Here is a 13,660-nt window from a genome sequence, read left to right as displayed (position 1 = left end):
AAGTAGAAGAAAATGCTAAAGTAGTGGCAATTCTAAAGCTAAAGGAAGAGAGGCTTTTTAGGGCCATCTCCAAGATTAGAAAAAGACCTAAGTTTGAGGTTCCCACATTTTTAGAAAATCTTAACCTAGAGAAGCCAATAAATTAGATCAATGAACTGAAGGAGTACTTTGAGTATGAAGATATTAAGGATTTAGATAGGGTCAAGTTTGCGAAGGAAAAACTGAAGGAAAATGCAAAGATCTGGTAGTAGGATGTTTAGTTGGAGTGAAATAGAGAGGGAAAGGAAAAATCACTAGATGGGATTAGATGATAGCTAAACTAAAGCAACAATTCATTCTTGTGGATTACAAGCCTGATATGTTGAAGAAAATGCAAGGAATGAAACAAGTAGGAAAATCTATTCAAGAGCATACCAAAGAGTTCTACTGAACTTTCATTATATCAACCATGTAGAAGCTAATAAGGAGAAAGTTGCCTATTATCTTAATAGGTTAAGGCCAAGCATTCAAGATGAGTTGAATCTAGTTCAACTAAGTAGTATTGAGGAGGTAGACCAGTTTTCCCTAAGAGTTAAAGAAAAATTGAACAAGAAGTTTGACAACAAGAATTATGGAAGTGGTCATGGTGGAAGATCTGGCAGACAATCTTATGGAGGCCATAATGATGATGAAGAACAAGGATGAGGTTGGAACCAGCACTTAGAGCCTAAGGGGAAACAATTCTAATCATTTTCATGATAAGAAAAATAGAGATCAAAGATGAAGAGGCAAAGGACAAGGATCTGGAAGAGGAGGCTTTTGTGGGAAATGCTTTCACTATGGAGAAGAAGGGCATAGAGCATTTGTGTGTACCCAACACCAATGAAGAATAGATCAAAGAATAGAAGGCCATGCTAGAGTTGCACATGTTGATGAAGATGCTAGATCCTCACATTCTAAAGATGATGAAAAATGAGAAGTCCTAGTTAATAGAGGAGTCCTGTTGAGTGTTGAGAATGAACCTAATCAAAGAAGGAGCTTGTTTCACACAAGGTATAGATGTGAAGACAAGTGTTGTGATGTGATCATTGATGGTGGAAGTACTAATAATCTAGTGTTATAAATGATGGTCACAAAGTTGAAGTTGAAGAGATAGAAATACTTGCATCCATATTGTATTTCCTGGGTGCAAGATGACCATAAGATCATGGTCAATGAGCAGTGTTCAGTGAAGTTCAAGATTGGAAGCTACTAGGATGAGGTACTATGTGATATCATACCTATGGACATATGTCATATGTTTTTAGGTAGGCCATGGTAGTTTAACCAATATGCTGTACACGATGGGTGAGAAAATACCTACACTTTGACCAAGGATGGAGTGAATCATAAGTTGAAATCATTGAAGGATAAAGACGAAAAGTTATGTAGTGCTGCCAAAATATATTTTGTTGATGGAAAAGAGTTTCTCAAAGGTATAAAGTGTTAGCATATGTGTTTTTCTATAATTCCAAAAGATATTAAAGAAGAAGTAGAGGAGGTACCTGTAGAGATTATAGATATGTTCGGATAGTTTTTTGATATTGTATTAGATAATGTACTTGATGGATTGTCCCTAATGAGGAAGATCGGTCACTAGATGAATTTGGTTCCAGGAGCCAATTTTCCAAACAAGGCAACACATAGAATGCCACTAGTAGAAAGTGAAGAGTTGAATAGACAAGTTTATGAGTTGTTGTTGAAGGGGTTGATTTGAGAGATTCTGAGTCCATGTGCTATACCAATAGTATTAGCACCAAAGAAGAATAGAAAATGGAGTATGTGTATAGATTCTCGTGCTATCAACAAGATCAAAATCAAGCATAGATTTTCCATTTCCAAGGATGGATGATATTATGGACTATTTGAGTGGAGCTAAGTATTTCAAAAAGATAGATCTAAAGAGTGGATACAATCATATTCACATCAGAGAAGGTGATGAGTGGAAGACTGCTTCCAAGACAAAAGAGGGACTATATGAGTGGTTAGTCATGCCTTTTGGGCTAACCAATGCATCAAGCACTTTCAAGAGGCTCATGAATAAGGAATCGAAGGACATTTTGATCTTTAGTAAGACATTGGAGGAGAATTTGATCCATATTCATAAGGTGTTTGATAAGTTGAGGGAAGAAAAGTTGTTGATAAACCTAAAGAAGTGCAATTTTGCAAAGGAAATGGTGTATTTGGGATTTGTAGTCTCAGTAAAAGGTCAAAAAATAGACCTAGAGAAAGTGAAGGCTATCCTTGAATGGCCTACTCCAAGGATTGTGATAGAGGTAAGATCATTTCATAGATTGGCTAGTTTTTATAGAAATTTCATAAGAGGTTAGCAATATTTGTGGACCCTTGGTTGAAACAATGAGAGGGGATAGGAAAGAATTTAAGTGGACTGTAGGAGTAGATAAGAGCTTTAATCTATTGAAATAGAAAGTTACTAAGTAGGCTATTTTAGCACTTCCTGATTTTAACAAGGTGTTTCAAGTAGACTGTGATGATAGTGGTATTACAATAGGAGTTCTTATGATCCAAGAAGGTAGACCTATTGCTTATTTTAGTAAGAAGTTGACTGATGCAAAAATAAATAAATTTGTTTATGATTAGGATTTTTATGCTATAGTTCAAGCATTGAAGAAGTGGAGACACTATCTTCTTACTTAAGAGTTTGTTTTGTATATTGATCATCAAGCTTTGCAATACTTGAATAGTCAAGGAAAATTGAACCAAAGGCATTTGAAGTGGGTTGAGTTTTTGTAGAGTTATATATTTGTTTTGAAACATAGGAGTGGGAAGTCGAACAAAGTTGTAGATGCTCAAAGTAGATGACAAATTTTGTTGACAAAAATGTAGATAGAGGTGGTTGGGTTCAAGGAACTTAGTACTTTGTATCCAAATGATCTTGATTTTGGTGAAGCATGGAAGGCTTATACAAAATTTGTTATACTTGATAAGACAAAGTGGTTGGATTTCATGATCCAAGATAGTATGTTGCTCAAAGGAAGCCACTTGTTCATTCCTAGAAGTTCAATGAAATAGAATCTCATCAAAAAGAAGCATAGTGGAGGATTGGTTGGACATTTTGGCAAAGATAAAACCATAGATTTGGTTGTTGAGAATTATTACTGGCCATAGTAGCAGCAAGATGTGAAGAAGTTTGTACAAAGTTGTAGAGTATATCAAATGGAAAAAGGAGTAAAGTAGAATATAGGGTTGTATCAACCATTACCTGTACTAGAGAAATCATGGGAGGATGTTAGCATGGATTTTGTTCTTGGATTATCGAGGACACAACATGGGCATGATTTTATTTTTTGGTGGTTGACAGGTTTTCAAAGATGGCACATTTTATTCCTTGTAAGAAGACTAGCAGTATTGTTCATGTAGTAGAAATGTTTTTTAGAGAAGTGGTGAGACTATATGGTCTACCAAAGAGTATAGTTTCAGATCAAAATACTAAATTTATTGGGTATTTCTGGCATACATTATGGAAGAAATTTAAGATAGATTTGAATTTTAGTTCATCACATCATCCAAAAACTAATGGATGGATAGAAGTTGTGAATCATAGTTTGGGAAACTTCCTAAGATGTTTGGTTGGAGACAAGCCCAAAGGATGGGATATGATTTTACCATAGGTAGAATTTGCATATAATAATTTTATCAATAGGAGTACTGGTAAATCACCATTCCAAATTGTATATGGGAGTAATCCTAGAAATGCTTCTAAATTGAGACAGTTGGATAAAGGAGATATAAGTAGTGCTGAAGCATAAGAATTCACTGAACATTTGAAAAACATCCATGAGGAGATGAGGAAACACATCATAAAGATGAATACACAATACAAGGCTAATGTAGATGTGAAAATGAGGTATGAGGAATTTTAGATTGAAGATGAAGTTATGGTTCATTTGAGAAAGGAGCATTTTCTAGTGGGTATATGTAATAAGTTGAAGATGAATAAGTTTGGACCGTGCAAGATAGTGAAAAGGCATGATTCTAGAAGTGCTTATGAAGTGGAGTTTCCTATTGAATTGAATATTTTACTAGTATTTAATATTTTAGATTTGATAGAGTATTATAAAGGAGGTGATGGAGATGAAGTTGCAGAAGTGTAGTGGAGTATTCTAGCAACTAATTTGGCTACAAAGGAGATTTAGGATATACTAGACAATTGCATTGGGAAAAGTACCAGGAAAAAAAATTATGAGGAATATATGGTCAAATGGAAAGGGAGGCTAGTAGGGGATTCATCATGGCTAGCAAAGAAGGAGGTTAACTGACTTGGTTTTCCTTTGAACACTTGAGACGTGATGTAGTCACTTCTTAAATTATCCTGAGTATCTGATGTAGGAGCATCTTGGGTGTAAGAGCAATCTTGCATCATCCAAAAATATTTTATTTTTAGTGTTTTCTATTTTAATATGGACTAGTAGACAGGGTGGTTACTATTTATGGGAACTTGCTATTTTTAGTAAGTTTCTCATACAAGCTCAGAATATTCTCATTTTCTACATGAAGTTTCATTTTGGAATTATAAGCCTACCATAAAAATCTCATTGCTCCAACTTAAGTATTAGAGAAGTTATTACAAATTTTTGATGGAAAAATTTGTAAAAAAATCTTAAGGCTCACCGTTGAAGGCCTTAGACTGCCTGAATGAGGTTTGAAAACTTGTTGGAATGACACTATCATAGTTTCAAGCCCGTAGATCAAAAGTTGGCATTTTTGAAAATTGGTTATAATAGCCAATTGGAGCAATAGTTCAAGAGTTATGGCCTTCCAAAGTTGGGCTACCAAAATATTTAAAATAATTTGTCAAAATATATTTAGCTAACTCTATATATGTTGTTACCTATGTCTGTCGGCCCTAGGTATTAAGTTTGAGCATCTAGAACCTTCCCAGGTGGCATAAAATGTCCTATTTAAGAAAGGCCCAAACATTATCAAGGAAAAATCTGGGTGGTAGTTCCCAGCTTAGTTTTACACATTACTATAATGAAGATGTTGGCGCTCAAAATTGCATTCTCATTTTGAGCATCTATTTCAAATTTAGAGTCAAGTCAAGCCCCATAAATGCATGTGTACCTAGCTATACCTTTGAGTCCCCTAAGGTGTTTTAGTGTTTCTAACACCTTCCATTTAGCCCATTCACATGTTCCATGATGATAAACTATCATTCTAAGTCATTTGGTGAAGTCTTGTTTTGAGCAAATGTCAAATTTGCATTTTTCACCAAAGTGTCAAACATTGATAGGAAGTTGTGTTTGTCATTGAATATATCGCACCCAAAATTGTGTCATGACCCGCCACTTTGGGATTGTCTAGTGTCCATACCCAATAACCTATGTTTTAAATTTTGAGTCATTTCAAATTTGTTTGACTAGGTTTTGAATCCTTCAAAGTTGGTAGTTTACTATTTTCATGCTGATGCACATTGTACATAATTATGGGATGCCCTATTTGACGTGCTATAATTTTTGACCAGTTGATTGAAATTTTGCTTTTGTGTTACATTATATATATTGGAGACTTGTTATATTTCAAGTTTCACCTCATGATGAATCCATTTGATTAGTTTTCAAACGCCGTTCCAAACATAATTTCTAAAGTTTTACTGGTGTCAGTATTTGCAGATTGTTTGGTACCCTATTTGGGACATCATAACTTGAGATCCGTGATTGGTAAGATAGAATGGATTGTACCCCTATGTTGTCCTCTAAAAATTCTTTAAGTGTCTTGATTTTCAAGTCATGACGAATCCATTTGCACACTTTTCCAAGTCAATTCGATTTACAAAAATTGCTTTTCTAACATTGTTTCTAGTTTGCAAAATCCAAGTAGCTCACTTTGACCACTCGCCATTTTCACCCATTTATTAATCATGAGCCCAAATCATAGATCCATAATCTCCTCATGAAAGAGAAACAACATCCCAGTTTTCATACCCTCAAGTGTCAGTTTACGCAATTTTTGAAGCCAAATTCGAACCCAATTTATTGTCTTCTAACATGTTTTACTTGCAGGCAGTTCTAAAAGGGTAACTTTGATAGTTAATATCTTTTGACCTTGAATTCTTCATGAGATGAGATTTGACATGGTAAAGTGTGTGGAACAAAGAATCAATGTGTTTGATTTCAAAGCTCGGTCAATTTTTAAGGCCAATCAAAGGACCTCCTAAAGCAAAATTGACAGTTTGCAGAAAGATGTAAAATGAACTTCAAATTTCCTTTCAGTGGTCAAATTTGTTTCAAATAAGTGCCAAGGGGTGAATGAGTTAGTTTTGTAGTTTAATTGTTTGGAAACAAATTTTTTTTTTAGCCAGACCCATTTTGGGGCCCAACTGATGTTATCAGATCGATAAGGCATTGTGAGATTTGTAAGATAACATAAAAGAGGATTAAAATATCATAGTCAAATGATGATGTAAATTGTGTTAATATGATTGGGACATCATGATAAGCTTGTCTTGACCTAGCTGTTAAGATGCTTGTTTCAAAGTATGTGTTATTTGTTCATTTTGAAAACAAATATGAGGGATAAAAAGAAAAAACAATACTAGGGGCAATCCAACCATACAATGGATAACACCTTATGGAAGATCAAGGCCTTGAGTGGTTATGCAAGAAGAGAAGACTATCACTTTTTCATCTGACATGAGAATTGATATTCTTTTTTATGGTCTTTCTTAGGTTTCTTTTGATCAATATTTGATTGATAGGATAAGAGTATTTCAAGCAATATTCCCAGACAAAAGGAGGAGTGAGAAGCTAAAATGATGATGAGTGGAAAATTAATATGTAGCCTATTGAACTCCTTTTTGGTCATATCATATCCAATTATTGATATGAGTGTTGTTCTAAAAGAATCAGAGCAAGGATTCCTTGACAATATTGCAAAAAGTGTTTAAAAGGTCATAACCTTGGGTGCTAAAAGATAGGATCTTTGCGGTTTGGATTATATTTTGGAACCATCAAGTTTTTAAATTGGAGTCCATGGATTCCTTTAATTAGAGAAATGTATTTGAAAGCATTGCCAACAAAGTAGTTGGAGAGACCCAAATGAATTCCACAAGTAGCAAAAGCCTTTGTGTTTTCCTTGTAACGACCCATCAAACAGACATTGAAGATAGAAGTGTAAAAATGGTAAAATTTATCTTGTGGATCTCGTCGGCTCTAAGAAAGTAGAAAAAATAGGTGCTGAAGGGAAACTATTGCATGAAGTAAAGACAATAAATAAGTCACTTTTTGCACTCGGGAATGTAATCAATGCATTGACAATAGATAAGCCCTTCCATATTCCCTACCAGCACCCAAAGCTCACCCGCATTTTATAAGAGTCTTTAGGTGGGAACTCATGAATGGCTTTGCTCTGTTGTTGTTCAAAAAGCTCTTTCAATGCCTCAGAGAGCTTGTCTACATTATGATTTGGTACTAGAGCAAAGAAGATTAGAAACAAGCCCAAAGTTAACATAGAATGAAGCCAACATGAGTGGGAAAAATTAATTGTCAAGTCCAAAAAGAATGCAACAATGGAGGCGTTCACAATAGGGAAGCCATTGCAATATACAACCATGTCAAACAAATGAAGTTGTAGCATGCAAAGAAGCTACCCAATGTAAAAATGAAAAAACATGCATCTCCACGCAGGGCATGACACACCATCAAAGCATCCCACGATTGAAAGAGTAGAGTAGGGTAGTCGACAGAAGATAGAGATAACACCAAGTAGAAGAACCTATGAATGTGAAGGCCCAGAGGTATCTTAGAAGTTGTCCCATGCAAAGGATAAGTAACAGGGGCAACCCAAACACATGGAGGCAAGGGGGGGAATTCTTTCAGTTTGACATCCAAAGAGGGGCAGCAAAATGAAGCAAAGAAAAGCTCCAACATATAGAGCATGTGATGGCGACAGGGGTATTTGAGAGCAGACCCACATGAAAGGAGTAGGAGGCTCCATGTTTCAGAAGGGGAGGTGACATATCTAGCAGGGGTAGAGCATCATGAGCAATCCACGCACAGGTAGAATGAGTGCATTACTTTGAGGCAGTCCATGGCATGGGCGAAAGTGGAAGCACTCATGTTCAAAATAAATTATCCCACATTCATGTAGAGGTGGGAGTTTCAACTCTTTATAAAAAAGTATTTACAATAAACAAGTTTCTTAAAGAGACACACCTTTTAAAAGGAAAAGTTGCATGTGTGTGGTTCCCAGCTGGCTGGTAGGTTGACAGGTAAAATTTTGAATGGGCACACAAGTTGAGGCCACCAGGAAGTGTTGTCAAAAAACTAGAAAAAGATGCTAGAAAAATGGAAACGTCTGGTGGTCACTCTGTCGCCATCAAAAAATGGCAAGATTTTCTAGTAAGTGACATAGTGACTTGTCGAAAAATCACAAATCTGGGCTGAAAAACCATGAAAATTGGCAGAGAAGGTTGTGGGTCCCAAAGATGATGTGGCACCATTAGCAAACTAGTGAATGACATGTGGCAAAGTAGGTGATGATGTGGTGAGATCATAGACTGAGGAAGGAGATCATGCCACATGGCACATCCGGTGGTCCTTGCTATCTCACCAAGGAGAAGTTTCTCACATGATAACTTGGTGACATAGCGAGGGTAGAGGTGGTGCTGACATGTGGCAACGGGTCCCAGTAGCGCTGACATGGTAGATGTGATTTTTGACCAATAATGAAGTGCCATGTGGCAATGAGGTGGTAGTGATGAGGTAGGTGTTGACTAGGCAATGATTGGGCAATGAAGGATCAACTAGGCAACCAATTAGGGGTTGCCACGTGGCAGCCCGGGTGGCGCCTAGTGGGCCTAGTGAGGAAAATAAAAATAAAAAGTTGAAGAATATAATAAGTGATTTTAATTATTTTTCTCACATAGAAGTGCATGTCAGATCATTTTAAGTCAAAAAGGCCTCTTTGTATAGTTCAAACATTGGAACATTTAATTTTTGAATTTTTAAAATTCAAAGGTTGCAGACATGAGGTAGTTATACCAAAAGGGCATTTTTCAAACTGAGTTTTAATGAGTTTCTAGAATGCAAAATGTGCAATATTATATACCACCAGAATCATGAGAAGATGAACTTTCTGATTATGGAGTTTATTTTTGCACAGATGCTCACTAGTTTGAGTTATAGCTAGAAACATGCAATTTGGGGCCTTCTTAGTGAAATGAGTAGATTTGATCATTGATCATCAGAATTGGTCATGAGGTAGATTTGAAGACTTATTGAAGCCTGAATGTAGTAAAAATAAGTTGGAAAGAATATATTGCATTCTGATGGCCATATTCAACTAATTTTTCATTTTTACCATGAGTTCAACTTGGCATCAAAATCAGTTATAATGGTGAATCAAATATCTCAAATATTTCTTTCTTTTAGAAACGAATGATGATGATTTGATTTTGGCAATTGAGGAGAGAGATTAGAGAGAGTCTTTTCATGGTGAAGAGAGGGAATTTCATGTGGATAGATGTCAATTGTAGATTCAATCCGAGAATTCCTTCCTCTATATCAATATCTTTCTTTCTTATTATAGAGGTTCAAGTTTCTGGGAAGAAAAGGTTCATTGCTATGAGACCATTGGTTCCAGTATTTTGACATGTTTCCTTGACTATGACACCATTCTTTAGCATAATTCACTCATGTGAACAGCAATAGTGCAGATAATACAGCAAGTTCTGATAGGTTAGGTGTTTTCATGTTTTAATTTTATGCATCTGAATGTATAGTTTCAAGGAAATGAATACATATGAGCAATAATTTCTCTAGTTTCATTCTGGTTCTTGTCTCCTATCTCAACAATTTGTAAGTCTTATGTGGTCTTGGTGTTGGAAATGATTGAAAAGATCATACATAAAAAGTAATGGAAATAGTAAAGAATGTTCTCAATCATTGTTTTGTCATTGATGTCAAACTTGCTACTTGCAGGAATGACAATTGCTTTAGTGATCCAAATACTATCAATTGGTTGATTGACAAGGAGGAGGCAATCAATAAGATGTAACTAGAACACCTAGAGAAAGGTTGAAGTTATGATGTTGTAATGAAGTAAAAGGATCAGCTAAGTCATTGATGAAAAAGTGTATTGATTACATATTCTAAGACATAGAGAATGGGCACACTGAAACATATCAAATATGTAAAATTTTAGCTAAGTCATTTGTGAAGCCCAACTAAGTCTATTAGAGAGGGAGTTGAGCAAGCTAGTCAGTGCCGAACAGATTCCTACTTGAAGCTGAGTAAGTTCAACCTCAGTAAGTGTCGAGTGATCTTCAAGTGCCAAGCAGATACAAGTGTCGAGTCAAGAAACAAGTGCCGAGCAGATACAAGTGCTGAGTCAAGAAACAAGTGCTGAGCAGATATAAGTGTTGAGTCAAGAAACAAGTGCCGAAGTAGATACAAGTGTTGAGTCAAGAAACAAGTGCTGTGTAGATATAGGTGCCAAGTAGATATAGGTATCGAGTAGGATACAAGTACCGAGAAACATAGAGGTGTCGAGCATCAGTAAACCAATAATGTCAAGTTGCAACATTATTTCAAAGATCGAAGATTTGCTAGATATGAGCCAACAAGGTTGTTATCTAGAATTCTGTGAATTAAATAGAAGATAAGAGTGATGAGCTGGTGGCACAAAACATCATGTAATTTTTTTTTGGAGAATACAACTAGACTTTAGACAAAGTTTCTAGATAAGAGCAAGATATGGGGTAGATACATTGTACCCTACCTAATCCACTTGAAATCCTAAAAATTGGAGAGGAATAATTGAGCGAGAAAGGGAATCCATATTTCTATTTAAGGAGTCATAAGGTCATGAAGAAAAGTGTGAGAGGAGGTCAAGCATGAAAGCATAAAGTGGTGAAGGAGGTGCTAACGAGTAAGAGAGCACAGTTACTCTGCTTCAACAGATGACCACATATATTGTTGCATTAGTATGATGAGTAAGAAGACTTAAGGAGATGAAGCTTGAGATGACAAGCTATCAAAGCTGAAGTGATTAAAAGCCAAACAAAAGGATTGAACTGAAGTGTGATTTGAAATCTACAAAATATGTTGTAAGTTGTATCAGATTAGAAAGCCATTATTGTTACTCTCTAGCAATTGTAACAGATAGTTTAAATCCTATGGACTTAGGTTGGTTTAATAGCCATGTTATAAATCCTTTAACAAGGTGACATTCCAAGTGAATGTTCTAAAGTCCTTTGACTAGGCCCATTCCTAATAGTATGGTGAAATTCTCTAACAAGGTCACATTTAACAGTTTGTTGTAAGCCTTTAATAGGGAAGGATTTTAACAGGGCATCACTTTAGAAGAGTGAGAATTAAGTAGCATGTTACTGGTGGTTTCTAAATAATTCTAAAGAATTCTTTATTCTAAAAAATTCTAACAATTGGTATCAGAGCCAAACTGTTGATTCAGTTTAAAGGGACTAGAAGTAGAAAAGATCAAAATTCCTAAGAGAGAAGTCCCAAAGCTCAACAAAGACAACTTTATTGCATGGCAGAGTTTGATGAAGCTCCATCTTGGATCCGTAGGAGATTATGCTCAAAATTCAATTTTTACTGAACACGTTGATCCAACTAGTACTCTTACTGCAGAAGATTGAAAAAATAGACAAGAACACAATCAGACAATGTTGGAGATTGCTTTAGCACTCAACTATGCTAAATTTGATGATATCAAAGGATGTGACACTACATTCAAAATGTGGAAAGCCCTATCAAACATCTATGGAGGAGATCAGAATGTCCAAAGAGAAAAAAGAGAAAGCCTTAGAGGAAAGTTTGATGATATGAAAATGGAGGAAAGTGAGAATGCTGCTCACTATGGTGCTAGAATAAAGGAAGTGGTAAGTGCAATAAGATGTTTGAGTGGTCAATTGGATGAAGATACTATTAATAGTAAGCTCTTAAGAACCTTGCTCCCTATCTATGCTATTAGAGTATCAGCAATACAAGAACTAATATGTGTACCAAGAAACAATCTAAGTTTTGAAAGAATAGTGGGTAGACTCACTGCATTTGAGTTATCTAACTTTAACAACTACAGACCTGAGAATGTTGAATCTACTTTCAAGGCCAAGCTATCACTAAAAGATGTTGAATAGGTGAAACAAAAGAAAGGAAGAAAAATAAAATATGTTACCAGTGACAGTAGCACTGATGAGGAAGATGTGGAACAATTAGAAGCATTGCTAGCTAGAAGATTTCATAGAGGCAAAGGAAAATTCAAAGGTAAGATGCCTATCATTTTTTTCAATTGCAATGAAGTAGGACATATTGCTACAAGGTGTACATAGAAAAAGGATTATAAGGAAGGCAACAAATATAGAAGAGAAGATGATAAGAGAGATTACAAAGACAAAGGCAAGAAGTGTTATATTGTTGAAGAGAATTCTAATGATCATGATGATGAAGTTGTTTATGTAGCCATGAAGGACCAATCTGATTTAGAAGAACCTATAGCACTAGTAACAAGTATGAACAAAAATGACAAATGGATCATAGAAAGTGGATGCTCACATCACATGAGAGAAGACAAAAGTAATTTTGTTAGCTTTACTCAATATGATGGAAATAGTGTTAGATTTGGTAATGATGCTCCATGTCAAATAAAAGGAAAAGGCTCCATTAAGCTTATAAAACAAATTTCATGTGATAATGCATACTATTTTGAAGGATTAAACTACAATTTTCTGAGTGTCTCATAGTTAGGCAATGTAGGATGCAAAGTAGAATTTTGAAACAAAACTGCAAAAATCTATGGTACTGATGGTAAATTGATAGGAAAAGGAGATCAAACAAGAAGTAATCTATTTTACCTTCATATGGATGATGTTTCTTATTTTGTTGCAAAATTTGATGATGAATGGTTATGGCATAGAAGGCTATGTCATGTCAACTTTGACAATTTGGTCAATATCAGTAAAATGAAGAAAGTTAGAGGTTTACCTTAATTGAAGAAACTTGATAATATCATGTGCAAATAATGTCAGCTAGGAAAGATGACAAAGTCAAGTTTCAAAAGTAAAAACTATACATCTAAAGAAGTACTTGAGTTAGTCCATACAGACTTATGTGGTCCAATGGAAGTACAAAGCTACAAAGGAGATAAATATATAATGTTGTTTTTTGATGACTATTCCAGGATGATGATTGTTATGTTCTTTAAGAAAAAATCTGATGCTTTTCAAATGTTTAAGTGGTATGTGGCTAGAAATGAAAAGGAAACAAGAAAGAGTTTCAAATGCCTGAGATCAAATAGAGGTGGTGAATTCACATCAAATAAATTTGAGATATTTTGTGATGACAAAAGAATCAAAAGAAAAATGTTAGCTCCTAGAACTCCCCCACAAAATGGAATTTCTGAGAGAAGAAATAGATCTATGATTGACTATGCCAGAACACTAATGATGGAAAAGACTGTTGCTCTAAAATACTGGAGAAAAGTTGTAAGTGTAGCTATTCATACACTAAATCGTGTACAAGTCAAGAAAGAAGTCCAACCTGAAGAACCAAAGAGAATGGACGAATACAGAACCTTTGTGTATTCTTATGAAGGAATTCCTGTTGACAAGGATGTTGTCAATAAAATTGGGATTCAATAGCAAATTTCAATTTCAGCCAAG

This window comes from Cupressus sempervirens, chromosome 2 (assembly GCF_028749045.1).
Source record: "Cupressus sempervirens isolate cs-2001-9-10 chromosome 2, ASM2874904v1, whole genome shotgun sequence".
NCBI classification, from domain to species: Eukaryota; Viridiplantae; Streptophyta; class Pinopsida; order Cupressales; family Cupressaceae; genus Cupressus; species Cupressus sempervirens.
Note: the sequence above shows the minus strand (reverse complement) of the source record.